The 24918-nt window shown below is 35.4% G+C and overlaps 1 pseudogene; it reads left to right on the top strand.

Moving 5' to 3' along the window:
- The window catches only part of LOC143666751 (serine/threonine-protein kinase Nek10-like), a 90408-nt pseudogene extending 73760 nt beyond the window's left edge, over positions 1-16648 (top strand).
- Positions 16649-24918: the final 8270 nt, after the last annotated feature.

Raw genomic sequence — 24918 nt, 5'->3', positions numbered from 1 at the left:
GAAACCGTGCGTGCAGGCGGAGGTCGCTGGCCGCGGCTTGGGGGAGTGCCGGTCCAAATTGCCCAGCTGGCCCGAGACGCCAAGCGCGATGGGAGGGCCCCACTATCCAACGTTCCCAGTCAGACCGGGGAGCCACATGCGTGGAGGGAACCCCAGTCACCAGCCGCCCGGCCGGGAAAACGCGCGCCCCTCGGGTATCTCACTGCAGCGGATTCTCCCTGCCTGTTCAGCCGTTCCAGAACGGGGTACGCTGTCTTTTTGGTCTCTGTCGTGACTCCGGGAGCTGTTTCGTATTGTTTCTGTTTCTTTAGTTGCTTTTCTGGAGGAGGAACTAAGACCCGCGCGTCTTACTAAGCCGCCATCTTCTCTGGAAGTTTGGATGGCTTTTATTGCTTTCTCCTATCTTATCACTCCATTATCAGTAAAGGATACTGGATTTTATCAAATGTTTTTTCAGCATCAATTGATATGGTTGTGTGATTTTTCCCTTTTGATTTGTTAATGTGCTGTATTATGTTGATTCAGTTTTTTACGTTGAACCACCCTTGCATTCCTGGTATAAACCCCACTTGGTCATGATGTATAATTCTTGTAATGTGTCATTGGATTTGGATTGCTCGTAAATTTTTAAGAATTTTTTCATCTATATTCGTTAGGGAGATTGGTCTGTAGTTTTCCTTTCTTGTAGCATCTTTATCCAGGTTAGGTATTACAGTGATGTTAGCTTCATAAAATATGTTAGGTAGCATTTCTTTTTCCTCATTTTTTTGGAAGAGTTTGAGCAGGATTGGCTTTGTTCTTTATGGAATGTTTGATAAAATTCCCCTGTGAAGCTGTCTGGTTCTGGGCTTTTCCTTGTGGGAAGATTTTTGATGACTAATTGAATCTCTTTACTTGAAATTGCTTTATTGAGCTCTTCTATTTTTCTCAAGTCAGTATTGGTTGTTCATGTGTTTCTAAGAATTTGTCCATTTCATCTAGTCTGTTGCAATATAGTTGTTCATATGTTATGATTTTTTAAAATTTCTTCAGGATCCATGGTGATGACCCCCTTTTCATTTCTGATTTTGTTGATTTGCATCCTCTCTCATTTTTTCTTTGTTAGTCTTGATAGGAGTCATCAGTTTTATCAATTTTCTCAAAAAAACAACTTTTGGTTTCATGGATTCTTTCTATTGTTTTGCTTTTTCCAGTTGTTTATTTCTGCTTTAATCTTTGTTTATCTTCTTTTATTTGCTTTTGGGGTTGTTTGCTGTTCTTTCTTTAAATTCTCCAGGTGAGCAGTTAAGTCCTCAAGTTTTCCTTGTTTTTGTTTTTTAAAATAGGCATTTAGTGCAATAAATTTCCTTCTCTTCACTGCCTTTCCTGTTTCCCATAAGTTTTGATGTGTTGTATTCTCATAATCATTTGTCTCCTGATATTTACAGATTTCTTTATCAATTTCTTCCTCAAACCAATGATTATTTAAGGGTGTGTTATTTAATCTCCATATATTTGTGAAAGCTCTGGTTCTTTGGTGATTATTAATTTTCAGCTTCATTCTGTTGTGGTCAAAGAAAATGCTTTGGATATTTACAATCTTATTAAATGTATAAAGATGAAGTTTGTGTCTCAGCATATGATCTATCCTGGAGACTGTTCCATGTGCACTAGAGAAGAATGTATACCCTGCTGTTTTGGGATATAATGATCTATGTATGTCTAATTCATATAGCCCATTGTTTAGTTTTTCTATTTCTTTGTTGATCCTCTGTCCGGTTGTTCTATGTGTAGTGAAGAGTGGTGTAGTGAATTCTTCCACTATTACCATTGAAACATCTATAACCCCCTTCAGTTTTGCTATGTTGCCTCATGTACTTTGCAACTCCTTGATTGGGAACACAAACATTTATGATTGTTACTTCCTCTTGGTGAAGTGTCCTTTTTTATTTTTAATATGTAGTGTCCTTCTTTGTCTCTGATGACATCTTTACATTTGAAGTCTATTTTATCTGATATTAGTACAGCTAGTTCTGCTTTGTTTTTGGTTATAGTTTGCATAGAAGATATTTTTCCATCTTTTCCATTCAACCAATTGTGTCTTTGACTGTAAGATGTGCCTCTTATGAACAGCATATAGATGGATTATATTTTTAATCCATTTTCCCAGTCTGTATCTTTTAATTGTTGAGTTTAGTCTGTTGTCAAAATAATTACTGTGAAAGCATTCTTGAATCTGTCATCTTATTCTTTAGTTTTTATCTGCCACATCTATATATTCTTTTCCTTCTATTTTTATCTTTCAAGTTACCATTACTGGTAGTCTTCAATTCTGTGCCCTCCTCCAGACCTTCCTCTCCTGTCTTTTTTTTTTCAGCTGATAGAACTCCTTTTAGTATTTCTTGTAAAGTAGGACTCTTGTTGACTAGTTCTCTCAAACTTTGTCTTTGAAGATTTTAATCACTCCCTCAGTTTTGAAAGATAACTTGGCTGGATAAAGAATTCTTAGCTAAAATCTTTCTTGTACAGGATCTTAAATATATCAAACCACTGCCTTCTTACTTCCATGGTGCCTGTTGAGTAGTCTGAAATCAGTCTTATGTGTTTTCTTTTGTATGTAGTACATCACTTTTCTCATGTTGCTTTCAGGACTTTGTTTCTCTTCAACATTTGACAGTGTGATTAACCTGTGTTTTGGAGTAGGCCCATTCAGATTTCTTCTATTTAGAATTTGTTGGACCTCTGTGATTTGTATATTTATGTTTTTTGTAAGGTTTGGGAAGTTTCCCCTGATTATATCTTCAACTATCTTTCCCAGCCCTTTACTCTTCTCTTCTCTTTCTGGGACACCAGTGATTCTTATATTTGTGTGCCTTTTGTTGTCTATTATTTCACTAAGATCCAGTTTCATTTTTTTTATCTTTCTTGGCATTTGTTCTTTTGTCCACTTGCCATTTGTTCTTTTGTCCACTTGCCATTTGTTCTTTTGTCCACTCTAGTTCAATTGTTCTGTCCTCTTGCTCACTTATTCTTCCTTCTACTTTTTCAAATCTGCCATTGTGTGTCTCTAGTATATTTCTAACTTGGTCTACTGTATCTTTCATTTCTGTGAGATCTGCCATTTTTCTATTTAAGCTTTTGAATTCTTTTTTATGCTCTCTAGTATATTCCTGATATCCTTTATTTCTTCATAAATACCCTTGAGTAGTTGTTTCATATTCTGTGTCCTCTCTGGACTTTTGATTTGGTTAGGCCATTTTTGTTTGGATTTTCACATGCTTTGTGGCTTTCTGTTGTGTTTGGGGCATGTGATTGTCTTAATAAGGTTAATTTGCAGGTTGATTTCCTTCACTCCTCTTAAGTTTCATATTTACTTGGTTTTGGATTGAAGGTTTCTTTTTTCACTTGGTTTGTCACTTATTCCCCACCAAACCAAGGCCCGGATCTAATGTAGGAGATACAGTTCAACTTGAGAAGCTAGTAAAAGCTAGTCTGAGAGTGATGCCCTGATGAATCCCAGAGTGATTTCATCAGTGAATGGAAAAGTATTTGCAAAGTCCCCTTCAGGGAATGGTGAGAACAGGGGAAAATTCTACCTCCCCAATTGAATTCTTGATATTCTCACAAGCAGGGTGGACAACCAAAGCTATAGGCTGAGCCTCCAGTATTGGGGTTTGTTCATATGAAACTTAACCCCACAAAGGATAGGTCAAGCCTACTTAAAATTAGGCCTAAAAGTCACCCGCATCTGAGCCTCTTTTGTTGCTCAGATGTGGCCTCTCTCTCCAGCCAGCACAACAAGCAAACTCACCACCCTCCCCCGTCTACATGGGACATGACTCCCAGGAGTGTGGACCTTCCTGGCAACATGGGACATAAAACCAAGAATGAGCTGAGACTCAGCATCAAGGGATTGAGAAAACCTTCTTGACCAAAAGGGAGAAGAGTGAAGTGAGACAAAGTGTCAATGGTTGAGAGATTCCAAACAGAATCAAGAGGTTATCCTGGAATTTATTCCTATGCATTAAGTAGATATCACCTTGTTATTCAAGATGTAATGGAGAGGCTGGAGGGATCTGCTTGAAAATGTAGAGCTGTGTTCCAGTAGCCGTGTTTCTTGATGATGATTATATAATGATACAGCTTTCACAATTTGACTGTGTGATTGTGAAAACCTTGAGTCTGATGCTCTTTTCATCTATCTTGTCAAAAGATAAGTAGAACATATGGAATAAGATTAAATAATAGGGGGAACAAATGTTAAAATAAATTTAGTTTGAAATGCTAGTGATCAATGAAAAGGAGGGGTAAAGAGTATGGTATGTATAATTTTTTATTTTCTTCTGTTTTTGTTTTATTTCTTTTTCTGTTGTCTTTTTATTTCTTTTTCTGAATTGATGCAAATATTCTAAGAAATTATCATGATAATGAATATGCAACTATGTGATGATATTGTGAATTACTGAGTATACATGTAGAATGGAATGATTATATGTTAGGAGTGTTTGTGTTTCTTTGTTGTCATTTTTTTTAATTTAAAATTAATAAAAAGAATTTTTTAAGAAAAGCTAGTCTTCAGTGGTAAAATGGTTTCCTACCATGACAGAGACCCATGCACCCAAAAAAGATGAAAATAAAATAAAATAAAATATGAATATAATAAAAATATGAAGCAACAATAACAAAAAACACACCTCAACAGTTGTAGGCTCCAAAGTCAGAAGGAGACACCCCAAGATATATTGGGAATGACCTCAGACTGGTGTCCACCAAGGAAAAGAAAATTTAAGAAAAAAATAAAAAATAAGTTAATAAAAATAAATATATATAATAAGAAATAAAAAATAAATAATCAACAAAATGTAAATATAAAATAAAAATAATAAACAAAATAACAAGACTACTAACAGAAATGTTATATAGTAAAAAAAACATATTTAAAAAAAAAACAAGGGAAAAAGAAAAAATAATACCTGAAAAAAAATAAGAACCCGAGCAATAGGGAGTCAGCTTGCTTGCACTTACCACTTCTCAGCAGCAGGTGGTGCGCCTAGGATCCTCTTCCTCAGGACTGCCCCTCCCAGACTACAGCGGCTGCTGGAAGATGGGCATTCCCGGAAGGGACTGTTCCTGGACTGCAGTGGTGGGACAGCTGGCCCCGGCCCACAGAACTGAGGAGCAGATCAGTGCCCAGGGTATCAGCCAACTTGCAGCACCCAGCACCTGATGGGTCTTCCAGACCTTGCCCCTATGGGGCCAGCTGTTACCGGCACTCAGTCAGGTACTTGCTTCCAGTGCCAGGCGGTCCAGCCTACCACAGTGGACAATCAAGTCTGCCTCTGGGCTCCCTGTGGATGCTGTCAGCTGCTGAGTTGCTCAGAGAGGTTTCCCCAGTCATCAGCTGGAGCAGGCTGGGGCAGGGGGATGATCATTTCCCTTCAATCCACACTTCCCCTCATGCTGCATCCTACCCTGGTGGGGATCACGGTTGATCCACCCACCCCACTCTCCCCATCTTAATCCCCCATTTCTGTCCTCCCCCAAACTCCCTAGAGACTTTCTTCATTTACTTACAACCAGGGACCACAGTTCTGTTCATTCTCTCCCCATCCTCTATCTTGGTCGACAGAGCAGGAGTGAACTTAATCCATTCTGTTCTGCCATCTTCCTGGAAGTCTTGTTGTTCACTTTCCTTTTTATCTTCCACTTCTAAAAGTATTTAAGCCACTTTAAATTTTCATACTTCATTATTTTAATCTCTACTCTAAAGAAAGTCAAAATTTTAAGTTTGTGATTATACCCTTTCGTATTTAAATGTATTATGCTGACATTTTTTAGTATTGTACCATAATAATTTACTATTTATACCAACACTTCTTCTTTAATATTTATTTATGATACTGTTTAGTTGTTTCTTTATGCTTTTGTATCTCTATGTTAATGTCACTGACCACTGATAACCTGACTTCTCTTTTCTTCCAGGAAAATGGTGTATATACAATAGCAAAATTAATTTTACCAAGCAAGCAGAAAAATGCAATAAAAACACATCTATTACAGGTAATAAAATATTCATTGTTCTTCTTCATCAAGTTATTGAAATCTGAGGAAATTCTGATAATATAACCTATGATTTGTAGAATTTTCAATTTAATGCTGGTCTCTATTGACTGTGGGATAAAAATATCTGCTGAGGGAGGTTCAGCTGACATAGAAATACATGGAAACAATATAAAAGGCTTAACTTCCTTTATTTATATATAGGGGATTTAGATGATTTTATTTATTTTTTTGTTTATAAGTCATTTCTATTTTTTTAGACATAAGCTGCTGTGTATCAAAAACATTGAGGAAAATAATATGCTATCTTTAAGCATGAAGCACAGCCACTAACATTTCTTCTTTAACAAGCAGGCCTGTAAAATGAATCTTGACAGATGAGAATGGCTTACCATGTGGATAAAGGAGTATGGGTGGAATACCAGTGACATCTGCTACAGGGCAGGGGAAAGGTCATTCCCTGCAGAGGGAACAACATCTAGAAAGTATGGAAGCCCAAGAATTTAGAGCTTTTTAGGAGAAGCTGGGCTGGGGTATATGGTTGAGGAAAGGAGTGCCCCTGGCAAGGAAAACTCAAAGGGAAGATTGTGACACACCACACAGGGTCCTACAGGTTTTTCTGAGGAGTGCATATCAGAGACCCAGTGCTCCCAATGAGGCAGGAAGGACAAAAATCAGATTTAACGTATATCTTGGAAGTTGTGCATTTCACCTTTTTTGTGGGAGTCATTTGGAAAAGAGAATAATCTAATCAAATCACCTGTAATCTGATTTAGGAGCTACCACTTGGAGTAATGATTAAAACTTGCAGAAACTTATTTTTTTATATTTTTATTGAGAAATCTCCACACACATATGGTCCAACCTTATTATGCAATCAATGGCTTACAATGTCATCACATAGTTGTGTATTCTTCACCATGATCATTTTTAGAACACCAGTATCACTCTAGAAAAAGAAATAAATAGAAAAAAAGAAAACCTTATGCATCCTATACCACATACCCCTCCCTCTCATTGACCAACAGTATTTTAATCTACCCATTTTTCACTCTTTATCCCCTATTGTTTGTTTTTATATCTTTATTTATTTATTTATTTATTTTACTCATCTCTCCATACCCTTGCAGAAAATTTTGATGTCATCTTGTGTGCTGGCAGGCAGAGGTTTTTTTTTTGAGAGCTACCAATGTGAACATACAGGTGTGTGTCTTGGCTTCTTTAGTACACCACAGATGCATGACACTGTGTTGAAAAACAGATGAACTCAAATTCAGCCTACAGATACATTTTTTAAGCTAGTATAGTGTTTATAAATTCAAATTAGGATGGATTTTAGAGTGCGTGCATGCTCTCCCTTTCTCACATTTTCTCACCAGTCTCCACATAATTTTGTTTTCTACCTAAACTTTCTGGGCAATTTTATTTGTGATCTTTATGTATTCAGATTACTAATTTTATGAAATAATCCTGGATTCAAATTCTGGAGAACCCAGTCATTCCATTGGTAACTCTTTGTACAACTGCAGGCTCATAGCTCTCTTTTCACCTTGGCACTGTAAGATGATGCTTATTTTTCTTAGTTATAGTATCACAGGACTCTTTCTGAGTGTTCTAGAGAGTTATTGTAGATTGTTCTATTTGGGGAATGCTTAAAACTCAAGAGACCAGTTTATCAAGTTTGTGTCCAGTGTGCCTGCAGCTATTTTTAAATGTCATAATTTTTAGTGTTTATTTTCTCACAGAAACCGTATAAATATTGAGGCATACAGAGCAGGCTAGAAACATAATACATATTGAGCTTCTGGAAATCTCTGGGCATTTGATTTTCTCAGAACAGGAATTTTGTCTCTTGTCTCTGTTCTCATTTTGTGCTTGCTAGAAAGGAATTCATTTAAGTACTAAGTGAAACAAAGCCAAGGTCCCTAGTGTTTTACAACATTAACACTTTTTAAATGCAAGAACTACTGCAGATATTGATGTTTTGGTTTTCAGTTTTAATCTTTAGTGCCAAAATTTTCCAGGCACTTGCCAAAAATGCTCTTAATATTTATTTCATGATAATTCTGCCCTGAGATTGTTTTAATTTGTTGAGTTCTACCATGTAAGAATCAGGTATCTTTTTCATTTTCTAGTGTTATTCTTTCAGAGCTTTGAGGTTTCTCTTCAGCATAGAAAGAAATAGACTTAAAAAGATACAACTTTGGATTTTCTGAATGGACAAAAACAGGAGCATATTTTGATGCCATCCATTTAAAATAGCAATGTTAAAAAAAGATAAAACTAAATTCCATGCCAGACACATGTAATTAAGAGGCATTATACTGATATAGTGATTTCTGCCCTTTCTTCACCATTAAAAAGATACAGACTTAGGGAAATTTAAGTGAAAAATTTAAGAATCCATTAGATTCAACTATATTCACATGTCTGATTTAGATGCAAACAGTAAAAGAAGAATATTGAAAAATGCAAAATATGTACCTTCAGATTTCTAAGAATCTACAGATATGGCTGAGCTAAGTTAATGATATCTTACAACTGAAAATGGTGAAGAAAGGGCAGAAATCACTATATCAGTATAATGCCTCTTAATTACATGTGTCTGGCATGGAATTCAGTTTTATCTTTTTTTAACATTGCTATTTTAAATGGATGGCATCAAAATATGCTCCTGTTTTTGTCCATTCAGAAAATCCAAAGTTGGTCTAATTATTTCCCTTTAATCAACAGAAATAATAATGCTTTTCTTGGATATCTTTTGATAGTGTAGGAGCTCACTTGAAGACGGCAAGGCTGGATGTTTGTTGGCCAGGAAGCCATGCTGGTGGGTGTGATGGAAAAAAAATTACCATTTGGGAGGCAAACACTAGTTACCTCTGTGTGTTAGTCTGCATGCTCTTTAACAGGGTGGGCTAGCCAAAATCATAGGCCCAATTTCTTACTAGAATTTTATTGGTAAAGCAGAATCAAAATAAAGCCTTGAGTTAATATAGCATCTTTTGTTCAGAAAGCATGGAGCATTTTTTGTTATTACTTCATTTGTATGCAATGCTTGAATTAGGGGAAGAAAAATGAAGTAAAATTGTTCAATATAACCTTTCATTTCAGGGCCCTAAACCATCCATTTTAGTGGACTTAAACTATTTTAATAAGCCCTTGAAGCCATTACCTTGGAAATGAAGCATAAATCTCTCCATGAGTTTTTTCTTATCCCTCTAAAACTGTAGTTATAGTGTATTTTTGTTAGATAGGTTAGTATTATTGCCCCTACTTTGTTGATAACCTAAGGAAGTTATGTTTGTTTCATGGAATTAATCTGTCATTGATCTAGATCCAAAGGGTGAGTAACAGCCAACAGTTTCCAACTCCTACATTTAATGTATGGTGTATGTATTTTTTGTGTAGACTTTTCCCCACCAATCTGTTTGAGATCTTCATTGATATAGGACATTATGTTCAGGATATCAGTGCTTGTGAAGACCTGGTGTCAAAGCTAAATTTATTAGAGGTAAGGTCTGTTTTAAGTATTTTGGCCAGCTGGCATGTCCTGGATGGAATTTATGTGGCAACCTATTTCCTTTGTATGTTTTGATTTAGGAGGATGAACTGAAGCAAATCTCTGAAAATATTGAAAGCATTAATCAGAATAAGCCTCCTTCAAAATATGTAGGCAACTATGCGATTTTGGACCATCTTGGAGTTGGAGCTTTTGGCTGTGTGCACAAGGTGACTTTCCTCTTCAGGAGACCATTCCAACATTCCCAAACAAACTGGACATTGCACTATCACACCCCCACTCAACTGGATCTAGCCGTCCTCATTGAAAATAGTAACAAACAGATATAAAAGTTTGAATTATTATTTTGTCCAACAGCTAGCTACACTGATAATGTCTTATCTCTCAGTTCTAGAAATTGGCGACTGACCTTTTGAAGACAAAAGTTTTCATTAGTTTCTCACTAAAGATGGTAAGAATGGCTTATCTTAATGCATGACACATTCTCTAAATTTATACCAGCGTTTCTGTATTTGCCCAATAAAATCATTTTAAATATCATAGATTGATCCAGGAGACTCCAACCTTTTGAGCTAAGCTTAGTATAAATATATCTACAATTTAAAATTCTGTGACTTCTTTAGAAGAGTTGATTCATCATGTGACAATTCATCTCTTTCTTCCCCTTTGTACACTTGCTCTATTCTTATTTTTTCCTCCTTTTTTTCTTCTCTGTCTTCCTTATCCTAGGTTAGAAAGCATAATGGTCAAAATATTTTAGCAATGAAAGAAGTCAATCTACATAATCCAGCATTTGAGAAGGATAAAAAAGACCGAGACAGCAGTGTAAAGAATATTGTTTCTGAATTAATGATAATTAAAGAGCAGGTAAATGTTTTTCTTATTTATGATGTTTTCCTTAAATAAATGTCATCAAAAGAAAGTAGAGCTTTTTGTGCTACCCTTGTCCATGCTTTTGGTTACTGGATCCTTTTTAAACAAGGCATTGAAAGGATTCTTTTTTTAGCCAGCTCTTCTCCTAAGGTTTGATGATCATAAAACTGCATTCTGGAGTTTATATCAGGGATATGGGTACAAAGGGACTGGATTTTCACCACAAAGGGTCATGTATGAGATATGCTTCTGTTTTCATTGACAGCATATCCTTTCTCATTATATTTTAGAACATGTGTAGGAATATGACTAAGAGTTCCTTCACTTTTATCAAGTGGAACCGAGCTGTTAACTCAAATATGGCTTATTATGGATTTTCAAGATGGGTTATTATTTATTGGTTGAGTGAAGAGGTATGACCAGAATATTCTGACATAATGCCATGACTCAGTTACTATTATTATAAACATTTGTTTGGGGAGAAAGAATAAATGGGTCAAAGGAGAAATGGGATTTTTTTTACAAGGGCAGGCACCGGAAATTGAACATGAGTCTCTGGCATGGCAGGCGAGAACTCTGCCTGCTAAGCCACCATGGCCTGCCTCCACCATGGCCTGCCTGAGACTTTTTTTATGATCCAAGAACACATTGATTTCTTTTTTAACCTTTCTCTCTGCTGAAAGATGCAGCAGCTTTAAACATCAGATGGCATGCTCTATGTCATTCTTCCGACAAATACTTTCTAGCCTGCGTTCAATTACAGTCAATTCTGAATTGGCTCACCTCTGCATTAGACTTCTACAGTCTGCACAGAGTAACAAAAATGGGGAAAAAAGAAAGATTGTATTCTATCCTGTACTTCCCACCCTAGAAAGATTGGGTCTGCTCAAAAAGGAAAAGAAAAAACATACACAGAATCACAATAAAGCTTAATACTATACAGAGCTTATGATCGTTTTCAGCAACAAACAGCAAGCTGTGCTGTGAAGAAAATGCATAGCAGAGGAGAGATGGAAATTCCAGGGACTCGGTAAGGAAAACAGTGTCAACACAGTGGAATAAGTGATTAAAACACATCTGCATTAACTCCGGAGCTCACATGCTTTACTAACGTTCCTTAAAAAGCCGCATGTTTGAGAAGGCCAGAGGGCAGATGCCCCGTGTGCAATGTGACTGCCTAGGGCACATTAAATTGCCTCCTCCAAAGCTGTCTGAGAACTGCACAGTTAGTTCCAGGTGCCACCAAACACACATCCATGTAGCCAACATCAAGTGAAAAGGTGTTTTTCTTTTTGTATGTCTACTTTTAATACAACTTAAATGGAATCTTTATATAAATTTGGGCTTCCATCTAAGCCCTCATGCCTCAATTTCTTTAAGAGGAATTGAATGATGGCAGCAAGCAAAACAAGATTATAACCACAAATGACTCAACTTGAAGCATGATTATCAATTTTAAGGGACAGAGACACTTGAACATTTTGTAATACCAAACTTGAAAAAAAAAAGTACAAAAACTGTAATTCATTCCCCTAGCATTCTAAATGTTGGTGTTATTTCTGCACGGATAGATTACTATATTAAATTAAGCCAACATTTAAAAAAAATTTTTTTCTACTCCTATGTTAGAACATTAACATTAATAACATTTTATGGTTGACTTTTATGTATTAATAGACTATATTTAAAAATAAGTTATTATTTTCTCATATTTAGGATAACTTAGCCTTCAACAGTAAACTGTTTTATTATAGCACAAGGCCAAAATGTGGATTTTGACTTAAGCTGAATGAGAATCTTCATTTGGACCAAAATCTGGATATTGTCCTGGCCAATGAGCTAGGTCCAAAACATGGCTCTGCTTGCTTACCTGGTTCTGTATTGTTTAAAATATACTAGATGCTTGCTGGTTGATGAGGTAGGCTGCTTGTTTTAGCACATTTCGTAAGAAAAGTGTATTAGGGTGAGGCCATATATAAGAGGCATATATTTGGACTTTGAGGTAACTCACAATTGAACATTTGCTGTCTCAGTAAAGGATTGAACCAAAGGAAAGGATAATGATATCGGACAAGGTAATGGCAGAGACAAGCAACAGGAATGGGATGAGAATGAGAGTTTATTTGTTAAGTTTAAGAGTATGCTGCTGTAACATACACTTCAAAAGATAGTGGCTTGGGGGTGTGAGGGTAAATCAGTGGTAGAATTCTTGCTTGCCATGAGGGAGACCCAGGTTTGATTTCCAGCCCATGCACTTCCCCTAAAACAAACAAACCAAGAAACCAGCAAAAGCAAACAAAAATTCAACAAATGGTGCTGCAATAATGGAATACTCATATGGAAAAAGAATGTAATGTGACCCCTGCCAGACAGCCTACAAGCTTATAGCTTAAGGAAGCAAGCATACAGCTTAAGGAAGAGGGCTCACAATATACTAGGATGAGGAAAATGGAAGTTGTCTCTCTCATATAACAGTCCCTAAGTGAGTAGACCATTTAGGTAGACTTTGCTTCACACACTCATTCAGGGATGCATGTTCTTTTCTCTTCTTCCTCTGCCATCTTCTGAAGGAATTATCTTCACTGCACAACTGAAATTCCCAGAAGCACATTCACATCCAAGGTGGGGGGGAGGAGGAAGAGCATCTAATACTTAGGACTTAGACATAGGACTACACTTGGCTTCCACTCATATTCTGTTGGTGAGAACTGAGTGATAGGCCCACTCCTGGCTATAAGGGAGGCTGGGATACATAATCTTTAGCAGAAGAGACTTGTCCAGCTACAGCTCCATTGTGGTGGAGCAGTGGGAGAGTAGGTTTTGGTAAACAGCTAGAAGTGTCCCCCACAATGGGTCACCAAGAAAGGGAAACAAGAGATGTAAGCCATTTATAAGTGTAGTGGTAACTTGTCTGAAATAAAATAAATTTCAATTTTCCTAGAAATTCAAACTAGAAATAACTGTAAAAATTTTAATGCTCTTGTAGAGTATGACAATTTCTTTCAAAAAAAGTAGAATTTCCTAGCCACATCCTTCAAGTAAATTATTATTCTGATTTAAACTGAGTTAATTCAGATTATTTCAGTTTCATACTAACAATTTTGGAGAACCCAGGAAGTTTGGGTAAATAGGCACAAATCAGTGTATATGAATATATAGGTGCGTGGGGGGGATTAAAAACAAAGAATATATGTAATCAATATAAATTACTTTATTTTAGTTTTCTTCTCTATACAATCTGTGGCATTAGGGTATAGAGAGTTAAATAAATTTTAAGGTTCTTTCTAGTTCTCCAGCTCTCTATTTCAGTTAAATTAGGTGAAGAAACAGTCAGTTTTCAATTCTTTTGATAAGGCTATTTAAGAGATTGCTATTTTCACAACAATTTTGCAAGTAAGAAAAAAATTCTGAAAAATCTCAATTAGATAGTATTTTGCAATTCTTAGTTTTACAAGTGTTTTTTTTTTTTCAAATATGAAGTCCCACTAAATAAATAGTTTGTTAAACAATGTTTTGGTGTTTTTAAATAGTTTAATTTTTTTTCTGTAACTTTATCATCCCAATGTTGTACGCTACTACAAGATATTTATGGAAAGTAAGTGAATTTTCATTGATATTTCCTATTAAGGAGAATTATCTTAGTTACTCAATATGTTTTCATATTAGAATGTTAATTAAAAGTTTAATCAACTATTTTAACTTTTTAAAAAATATTTGGACTATATTATGCTTCATCTCTTTGAACAGTGAAACAATGATTTAATCAATGACCTGCAAATAGTCACAAAATATTGAGATCCCCATATGAAAAACACTAAACGCGTAAAAACCAAAATAGTTATTACAGTTATTTTCATTAAAAAATAAGAATCAATAGAAAACAAAACAAAAAAGGTGGTTTCTTTTTAAAAAATGTTATTTTGTTGAATCAGATTGCATTTTCCACGCCCCAAATAAAGTGGATAAAATTTATTTTAACTGAAGTTCATGTAAATGCCACAAGATGGCGCTGGTGTCTTGACTGATTCTGCAGGCAGGTTAGGCAGGCTCTTTCTCAGCAGGGATGAAGGAATGCTGACTTAGTCAGAAAGGCTGAGATAAAGCCAAACTTGGTTACTTGTTTAAAACCAACAAACTTCAGTAACATAAGTCTTTATAAACCTTGATGATCTGTGAAACGTATGAAATTTCAAAACAAAATATATTTGATGAATGATTTAAAGAAATATGAAGCAATAATTGGGGCTTCCTCTTTCCTCCTCATAAATGTTATTGCCATTCAAGAAAAACTTTTGTGTTCTTTGGTCTTTGTTGGGTGATTTTATTCATTTTCCTTCCCCCAGGGGAGTTGGTCAGATTTAATGCTAAAACTCTCCAGGATTAAATCTTGCCCATTTGACCATTTGCTCTTGGTAGTAGAATAATTACCCTTCTCTTAGTGCATATCCCATCAGAAAGAGATCAGTATTGCACAACCAACAGAGCATGGGGTGAATCAGTGTGCACTGACATAAAAGGTTGTTGAATGAAAAAAGTATGTTACTGAACAAGTATGGCATGATTGCATTTTAAAAAATATTGTGTGTGTAAATACATATCATTAAAAGAAAAACTTTTCATGTACTTTAGGATCTCATAGCTTTATCAAGTGATTCATGAATCAGGTAGCATCCCATTCAGAAAGTAGAAGGGAGCGCCACTGAAGGAGTGGAAAAGGGAAAACTCGTATAGGGCAAAAGCAGAGGCAAGCAAGGAAATATTCTGATTAGCTGATGTTAAATTTCCATTTTACATGGGGGGGGGGGCTTACAGAATGGGGAACAGAATAGTTAGTATGATATGTCCAATAGGGTAAACCATCTCTCTTAGACCAAACTGCTTTATCACCGGGCATTGCTAATCTGCAGTTCTGCAGGGTATGTTCCATTGTTCTATTTTCTTGGAAAGACCCTGCAAGTCAATTGTTCTTGTCTTTTGGAAGATCCTTTCTTGGGAAGGGGTTACTTCCAGCAACACCCAATGCAGGCTTCCATTGTATTTTAGTTAATAACATGTATATTTTATCTACATCCAAAAAAATCAGAGAGAATACATGTCACATACCATTGTTAATAGTTAGGTATTGGTTTTAAAGGAGGAAGTGAAATCTACTTCTCTGTCTTCTGGCATTTGAGGCAAAGAGACAAACACAATCAGTTATGAGATTCCTGGTATCCATAAAATTAACCAGGAGAAAGCTGTCTCTGCTCTTGAGGGGCATAACAAGTTTCTGTCATGGGGTGGGGTGAGGTCTTCACCTGTCATTGTAGTACTGTGGCATAATTCCAATAAACAATTCTATATAGTATTCTAGAGACTCCAAAAACAATGCAGTTTAAAATGCAATTTACGGACACAACATGATATAAGGATAAATTTTTGACTTCTGAGAGGAAAGATGGTTAATGTTATTTTAGGAATCTTCCGTGACTTGGGATTATTCGCTTATTCTCTTTGCAAACTTCCAACCATTTTACATCCTGGTGTACCTAGAAAATGGTACTTTATTTCCCAGAGTAAATTTTTGCTAAGAAGTTACTCTAGCAAGAAGCAATTGTCCCTGGGCTTCAGTTGCCCTAAGGCCCCTTTACCCCACCCCCTCAAAGCCTGAGTGGCTTCATAGTGTTGCACATCTAGAATTCCTTAGTGTTGTGCTGTGTCTCCCTTTGAGACACTTGAATTATAATTCGTTTTCTCAAGATGTCTGTTACCTTTTTGTGTTCTTTTACATAGATAACATTTTATATATAGTTATGGAGCTTATAGAGCTCTCCCCAGTTGGAGAGCATTTCAGTTCTTTGAAGGAAAAACAACACCATTTTTGCTGAAGAGAGACTATGGGAAATATTTATACATGTATGCTTTAAAAATTTTTTTTTTCTATAAAACAGTAAACTCCTGAGCTGATTTGTTAGAGACATGTGTAGTAGTCACCATTGCTTATGCATGTATGGGGAAATAAAATTCATTTTTTTAATTTGTTATTTCAAGCTGTGCTTAGCTCTTCGGTATCTACACAAGGAAAAGAGGATTGTCCATAGAGATCTGACACCAAACAACATTATGTTGGGGAGTAAGGACAAAGTAACACTAAGTATGAAAATCTTCACATTTTTAACTGAAGAATTTCTGATTATTATTCTTGATGAGCTCTGTCCGATAGAACTTCATGTCTGAATGGAATTATTCTCGAGATCTGTACCATTCAGTATGGTAGCCATGAGTCACAGATGGCTATCAGGCACTTGAAATGTGGCTAAGTGCAACTGAGGAATTGAATTTTTAATTTTATTAAATTTTAATTAAGTTAAATAGTAGCCATGTGTGATTAGTGGCCACCATATTAAACCGTAACTAGTACAGTTCTAAATGACTGAATTAAACTTTGCCCGTATGGAGAGTACAGCACTCTTAGGATACCTGAGTATTTAAACCCCATATCAACAGGTTCTAGGATTTTCCTTCTGTAGAACACTACCTCATCAATAAAAGCTTTTATAACCACCATTTGAGTGCATTGTTTTGAATTATTTTACCACAGCCTGCTGTGTCTTATGGGTGACAAATGTACATGTCAAGAGGTAAATAAAACCCCAGCCATTTGTGTACATCAACAAATTGTTTTTATCACAATATTTTCATCTGTAGCAAGTAAGCCTAAGAATGTATGAAATGTTCAAATGAGTCCCTGCCCCACCCCCCACTGTTGTCTAATTCTCAATTGCAATTTAAATTTAAGATTAATTTTTGGCTTAGAGTTTTATATACACTCTTACCTGTCCTTTACTCATACACTTTTAAACACTGTGTTCCTCTCATGAGCTATTAATGACTTACCAGTAACAAGTAGGGAGACACATCCTTAAATCAGTGGTTTCTGATTAGTTTTAATCATAGCATCCTATCAGTAAAAATTTTTTGAGACTACACTGTCAATATATATATGCTTATTTATAATTTGATATGTATATCACTGTATAAATGTTTGATAGTGCATAAAGTATATAGAAATAAATTACAAAATTATGTATTGAAATGGAGGTTTTATTATTTTTTTCTCTCTCCCAGTGGATTGCCCTGAGTACCCATCTTTGGAGACCACTGCCCTAAATGTCGTTGATGTGAAAGACATACAATGACATCTAAAGCAGAATCTCTTCTTTTAGAAGAATCTACTTTCCCATGAAATCCATTCCACATGTACACATTCACCATAACCAGTAATAGCCATCAGTTTTATAGTTCAGATATTTATAAGTATATCCTATATTAGTTTTAAAAAAGCAAAAACAGAAACTCCATAGATAACCTTCAATTACAAATGCTTGGAAATGTTTCTAAGCCATAGCTTTGTGAAATAAAAAAATAAAGTCAAATAATTGTGACCTTTCATCTTGGACACTCATTTGATGAGTCATTTTACTTACTATAAGCTTTCTACACTCTGTTTTTATTGTACTTGTGTTTCCTTAAGGATTTTTGCTGTGTATCTACATATGTACATTGGTCAATTTGTAAGTTAATAAGGGTTATTAAAAATTATGTATGTACACCAGTTTAAAGCTATTATGTACCCCAGAAAAGCCATGTTTTACTCCTGATCCAATCTTGTGGGAGCAGCTGTTTCTTTTAATCCTGATTCATTAAAGTAGGGTGGAAATTTTTTATTATATTATCTCCATGGAAGTGTGATATGCCCAATTGTCAGTGTGGCCTTTTGATTCAATAGAGATATCACTCCACCCATTCAAAATGGGTCTTGAGTAGTTTACTAGAGTCTTTTAAAATGGGAAACATTTTGGAGAAACCTTAGAAATGATACACGCTTAGAGATGCAAATGCTTGGAGAGCAGAAGTGACAGAGCCCACAGAACCAGAGAAACCTCTGGAGATGAAGAAAGAAAATGCCCCCGGGAAGCTGTTTGAAACCAGAAGTCAAAGACCCCAGCAGATGCCAGCCACTTACCTTCCTAGCTGACAGAGGTTTTCCGGACCCTTTGGCCTTTCTTGAATTAAGGTATCTTTCCCTGGATGCCTTAGTTTGGACCTCGTTTTAAGGTTTAGAACTGTAAACTTGTACCATATTAAATTCCCTTTTCAGAAGCTATTCCATTTCTGACATGCTACTTTCCAGCAGCTTAACAAACTAAAACAGAATTTGGCATAGGAAACTGGGGTGCTGGTGCTGTTTGCAAATACCAGATGTGTCAGAACAGCTTTTTTAATGGATAAGATGAATATTCTGGAAGACTTGTGAGGACCTTGATAAAGAAGGCCCAGAATGCTTTGAAGAGACTGTTGATAGGAATGTGGACTCTAAAGATACCTATGATGAGGCTTTAGATAGAAGTGATGTATGTGTCATTGCAAACTAGAAGGGAGGCATTCTTTGTGAATGGAAAGCAGAATTTGAGAGTGATGTACTAGGATATTTAGCAGAAGAAATTTCCAAAATAAATGTGGAAGATTCAGGCTAGCTGCTCCTTGCTGCTTATAGTAAAATGCATAAAGAAAGAGATAAATTGAGAACTGAACTCTTGCATACAAAGAAAGCAGAAATTGGTTGTCTGGGATATTCTGGACTTCCAGGAAAAAAAGTGAGAGCCCAGTAAATAGGGTCCCACATAAGGATTTAACTGAACATGGAAGCAGTCAGCCATTACAGGACAAGCAAGGATTGGAGTTGGAGTTATTCAGAAAGAATTTGTGGAAAGTTCAATTGTCTGATGGTTATGATCCCTGCATACTGCATAAGAAATCAACAAGAGTGCTGTGGGGCCTTTATAAACAGAACCCACTGTCTGTCTGGACTAAAAGGGACCCATTGAAGGAAAAATATCTTCAGAGACAAACCATGGAAGCTAAGATCTGGAGCCAGAAAGCCTCAGGCTAGAAGAGTGGACCCATCCATACATGTTCAGAGGATGCATTTGCCCCAGAAACAGAGGGTGTGCTATCCACTTTGTTGCTTAGGAAGAGTTGTGCTATCCTGGCATTGGAGAGGGTGGAGCACATAAACTAGGGATTGGGGGGAGTCTGGCTGCCATCCCATTGTTCTGGGTGGGGTTGAGCATGTACACTGGAGATGGCAGAAATCCCAGGTGCTGTCATGAAGCTTAGAGAGGGTGGATCTGAAAAAGAAAGTGGTCCCCTCAATGCACCCCAATGTTGCAACTCATCCCATTGTTTGGAGAGAGAGCAAGACTGCTGAATAGGAAAGGGTAGGACTACCGCTTTCTAAAGCTCCAAGCAATAATGACTCTCAGATTTTGAAATCCAATGGAGTTTGCCCTACAGGTTTTTGGAACTGTTTAGATCTAGTGACCCCTGTGTTCCTTCCAATTTCTCCCTATGGAAATGAAGCATAAACACTGTAACTGTCCCCTGCTTTGTATATTGGCAGAAGATAGCTTGTTCTGAGTTTCACAGGTCCAGAGCCAGAGGAGAATTTTTGCCTTAGAATAGAACATGTTTGTAGCTGACCTTGATGAGATTAATGGTTTTCACTTTGTATTATATTAGTATTGTTGCTGAAATGATTTAAGGCTTTGTGATATTGTAGTGGGATTAATATATTTTGTATATGAAAGGAACATATCTTTTGGGAGGTCCAGAGGATGGAATGTGCTAATTTGAAGCTATTATGTGCCTCATAAAAGCCATGTTTAATACTGATTCAATTATGTGGAGACAAATGTTTCTTTTAATCCCGATTTAATACCAAAGGTGGAAACTTTTGAATAGATTATCTCCATGGAAATGTGACATGTCCAATTATGGGTGTGGCTTTTTGATTCAATGGAGATGTGACTGTTCCCATTCAGGGTACATCTTGATTAGTTTACTGGAGTCCTTTAAAAGAAGAAACATTTTAAAGAAACCTCAGAGCAGATGCAGAGACTTGAAGAACAGATGCTTCAGAGCCAACATGCGCCCAAGATGTTTGGAGATGCAGGGCTCAGCAGATGTTGCCAGATGGCTTCCCATGAGATGCTAAGCAGGCCAGAAGCCAGAATTGTGTTTCAGAGGAGCTAAGTGAAGGTTCAGAGATGCCAAATGAGGAACCCACACAGGAATCAGGCTGAAAGAAACAGAGCTCAGGAGCAAGGGACAATTGGATGCCAGCCACCTGTCTTCCCAGCTGGCAGAGGTGTTCCAGATGGCATCAGCCTTTCTTGAGTGAAGGTAACCTCTTGTTGGTGCCTCAGTTTGGACATTTTTCTCAACCCTAGAAGTGTAAACTTGTAACTTATTAAGTTCCCTTTTCAAAAGCCATTCCATTTAGTATGTATTGCATTCTGGCAACTAATACAGTATGTTTGGATTTAATAGCTAATAGTATATATGTACAAATACAAAACAAATCTATTTAGGACCTGAATAATGCTTCTGAATAATGGCTGTTCACACCATATTTTCTGAGTAATGTATTCATTTTATTACTAAGATTAACATTAATCATCTTCTTTGGTTACATTTACAGATACCAAACTTAATTTCTTGTTGTAGTAGCCTGGTTCCTTTCCTTTCTAAACTTGTTTAAATTAAGTTTTATAATTATATTTTGTTTCTTTAATCAGTATCACTCATCAGAATAGTTTACAAAATAAAATAGTACTAAAAATCTTTTAAAGAAAAAGAAGTTTCTTGTCCACCCTTTGTAACCTCCAATTCTTTTCTCCTGAAATAATCACTTTTAATACTTTTTAGCTTTTTATTCTAGAGTATACTTCCAAATTTCTAACTACTATGCTTTTATTACCATTTGTTTATCAATTTTAGACTATATAACAAGAACATGTAACAAAAATTAATTACAGCTGAAACATTAGAATTTATAAAGTTGTAAATTAATTACTAATCTGCATCTCTTTAATGTTAAGCATCTGTATATGAAATTATCATTACAATAAAATATTGTGATTTTATTTATATCTAAGTATTTCAAATCTATTCATCTTTCTATAACTTTTAGGAAAAATGTCAGGACAATTCCCTTCTCCTTTCCTTCCACTTAAAACATTTAATTAATATCATTTGCCTGTTAACACATATTTGTCATTTGATTTTTAATTTATCTCCTGGATAGAAGATCAGGATTATTTACTTATTTTTCTACATTAAAAGTGATTTAATATTCAGAACCAATATTTTATACAATAATACAATGTCACTTCTTGTTTTTATACCAATACTTTAAAATTATTGTAGGTATTTGTAAACCATACTTCAACAAATTTTTCACAGCAAACCTTTCTATTATCTCCTTTAAGATCATTTTTCTTTCTCTTTTTCCATTTCATATTATAGGATTTTCTAAACCTAATCTAATAAGTTCATGCATGCGTGATTTTAGTTATGATTAATTATTTTCTGATCCAAAGTTTTATTTCTGTACTATTTTGCACTTTTCTCTTTTCAATTCTGAACTCTTATAGTTCAAATCCAACTTAATTTTTTGTCTCAAAATACATATATGACCACTTATTCTTATGAAGATTATTTTCATTGCTTCTTTACCCTTTCAAAGATAATACTATCTGTAAAGACATAACTCACTTTAATATACTTTGTTTTATGGTACTTGTACTGCACAGATATTGCATTTTTTACAAACTCGTGGTGTGTGCAAACCTTACATCAAGCAAATTTTCAGCACTGTTTTTCCAGTGCTGAATGGCATCTTCTTACTTTGTGTCTCTGTGTCACATTTTGGTAATTTTAACAATATTCAAAATATTTTCATTGTTATTATATCTGTTATGCTGATATGTGATCAGGTATGTTTGACATTACTACTATAATTGCTTTGGGAATCAAAGAATCGTGCCCATAATGATGGTGAAATTAATCAATAAATGTTGTGTGTGCTCTGTCTTCTCCCCCAACCAAGAATTCACAACATCTCCTTCAGGACTTCCTTAATCACTGAGATACAATAATATTAAATTTAGACCAGACATTACCCTATGATTGACACTAAGGTTTCAAGTAAAAGGAACAGTTGTATGTCTTTCCCTTTGTGTCAAGAGCTATAAATGATTAATTTAGTGTTGAAGATATGTCAAAAGCCAGGATAAGCTATAAAGTAGACCCCTTGAACAAAGTAATTGGCTAAGTTGTGAATACAGAGTAAAAATGCTTGAAGGATGTTAAAATTCTTAGTCCAGTGCACACATGTGTGATAGAAAAGTGAAACAGCCATATTGCTGATATAAAATTTTAGAAAAATCATATATAAAGTAGTAAAGTATTTTTATTTGCCTATTTTATCTTGTAGAGGTATGTGTGAAAATTATGCTGCTATTTTCTTCCTTTAGTCTAATTTCATAATTAGAGAACAATATTTTAACACACACTCATTATGAGATAATATATATTATCTTTATATTAACTCATTATGAGATTTTATATATATATATATGTATGTATAAAGGTATCAAAACCACTAAAATAATGTTTAGTGCCAAGATTCCCTGAAGCCAAAGACTAATCTGGAGCAAGGCCTTAGCTTTCCTTCATTTATGGAGGCTGGGAAAGGTGTAGAGGCTTCAGAAGAAAAGTTTCAAGCTCATAAAGATTAGTTCATGAGATTTAAGGAAAGAAGATATCCCCATAACACAAAAAAGCAGGACGTAGTAGTTAGTGCTGATGTGAAAACTACAGTAAATAATCTAGAAGATCTAGCTAAGACAATTGATGAAGGTGGCTATGTAAAACAATAGATTTTCAATGCAGTTGAAGCAGCCTTATATTGGAAGAAGGTGACTTGGTCTTTCATAGCTAGAGAGGAGAAGTCAATGATTGGCTTCAAAGCTTCAAAGAGAATCTGACTCTTTTGTTAGGAGCTAATGCAGCTGATGAATTTAAGTTGAAGCTAATGCTCACTTGCCATTCTAATAGTCATAGGGTCCTTAAGACTCTATTCTGTATTTGCTCTATAAATAGAACAATGAAGCTGGATGACAGCACATCTGTTTAAAACATGGTTAGCTGGAGATTTTAAGCCCACTGTTGAGAACCACTGCTCAGAAAAATATTCTCTTCAAAATACTACTGCTCATTGGCAAGGCAGCGTATCATGCAAAAGCTTTTTTGGAGATGTACAATGATATTAATGTGACTTTCATGCCTGCTAACACAGCTTCCTCTGGAAGCTAGATAAACATTAAATGTATCAAATAACCCAGTGTAGGGAAAGTTCAACCAAGAGAAACAAAAGTATACATCCCATTTACAAACATTAAACTACCAGTTTGCTTTGTTTTACTCTGCATGACACAGACAAAGGATATATGCAATACAGATATAGTCAAGATCATACTGCTCAGACTCCTTCATAAAATCTATGTATTATTGATAAAATTATTATCTTTCTATCTTTACTTTATATTCCATCAAATAAAGACAAGACCCCTTCTAATAAGTTGAATTGTTGACTGAGTTCCAATTGAATTGGCAATGTTGTAAGACATAGATATTATTAATTAATAAATGCCTTTCATAGATAAATATTATGAAAATGGCAGAGTAGGGAACTTCAAAACCCCTTTATTCCACTAAAGAAGGAGATTCACTGTTAAAACTGTCAGAATCAAGTTTTGGGGATCTCTGGAATCTAATAAAAAACATCCAGTGTCCATGTAAATGATTAATAAAGTAAGAAACTATTACATTTTGGTCAAATAAAATTGTGGCATTTCAAATTACTGGCCTATCATCCCTGATTCTTCAGCTCCAAGCCAGCCAAGGTGATGTTGGCCCACCCTCCTGGGGCTTCTTGATGATTCCAGAGGAAATATCCACCCTATTTTCTAATAATTTGGTAGTGCGTCTTCATCTGTCTCATAACTACATAATGGATCAGTCCAGAGGCTTGCATAGGTTTAAAAAATTAATACAATTATATGCTGTCTACATAATACTCATTTTAATTACAAAGTGAGAAATAGAAAGAGAAAGGATAGATAAAAATAGTAATAAAAGGAAAGAATCATTAAACAAGGCTGTAGCAGCTGCACAGATGAGACAAAATTAAGTTAAAAATTGTTAAAAGAGACAGAGAAGGATGTTACATATTGATAATATGGATAAAAGAATCAACCTATCCATAAGATATAAGGATTATAAATATATATAAACCTAACAACAGAACCAAATTATATGAAACAAAACTCGACAGATTTGAAAGGAGAAATATTCTACAATAATAGCGGGGGACATAAAATGTGTTTTATGTCTCCCATATTCACTATTAAATACATAAAAGAACACAGCTTCACACTGTCATGTCACTAAAAATCAGATCATTTTCTGTAATTTCTTAACAGAAGTCAATTTATTCCCAAGACTCAGCTCCCAATCCCGATACAGTTTTCACACTAAAATAAATGAAAATAAATGTATTTCTACTATGATATATCAAGAAAAATATGCATTTCAATAGC

The sequence above is a fragment of the Tamandua tetradactyla genome, chromosome 23 (genome assembly GCF_023851605.1).
Source record: "Tamandua tetradactyla isolate mTamTet1 chromosome 23, mTamTet1.pri, whole genome shotgun sequence".
Lineage (NCBI taxonomy): Eukaryota > Metazoa > Chordata > Mammalia > Pilosa > Myrmecophagidae > Tamandua > Tamandua tetradactyla.
Note: the sequence above shows the minus strand (reverse complement) of the source record. Positions and strands in the feature narration are given on the sequence as shown.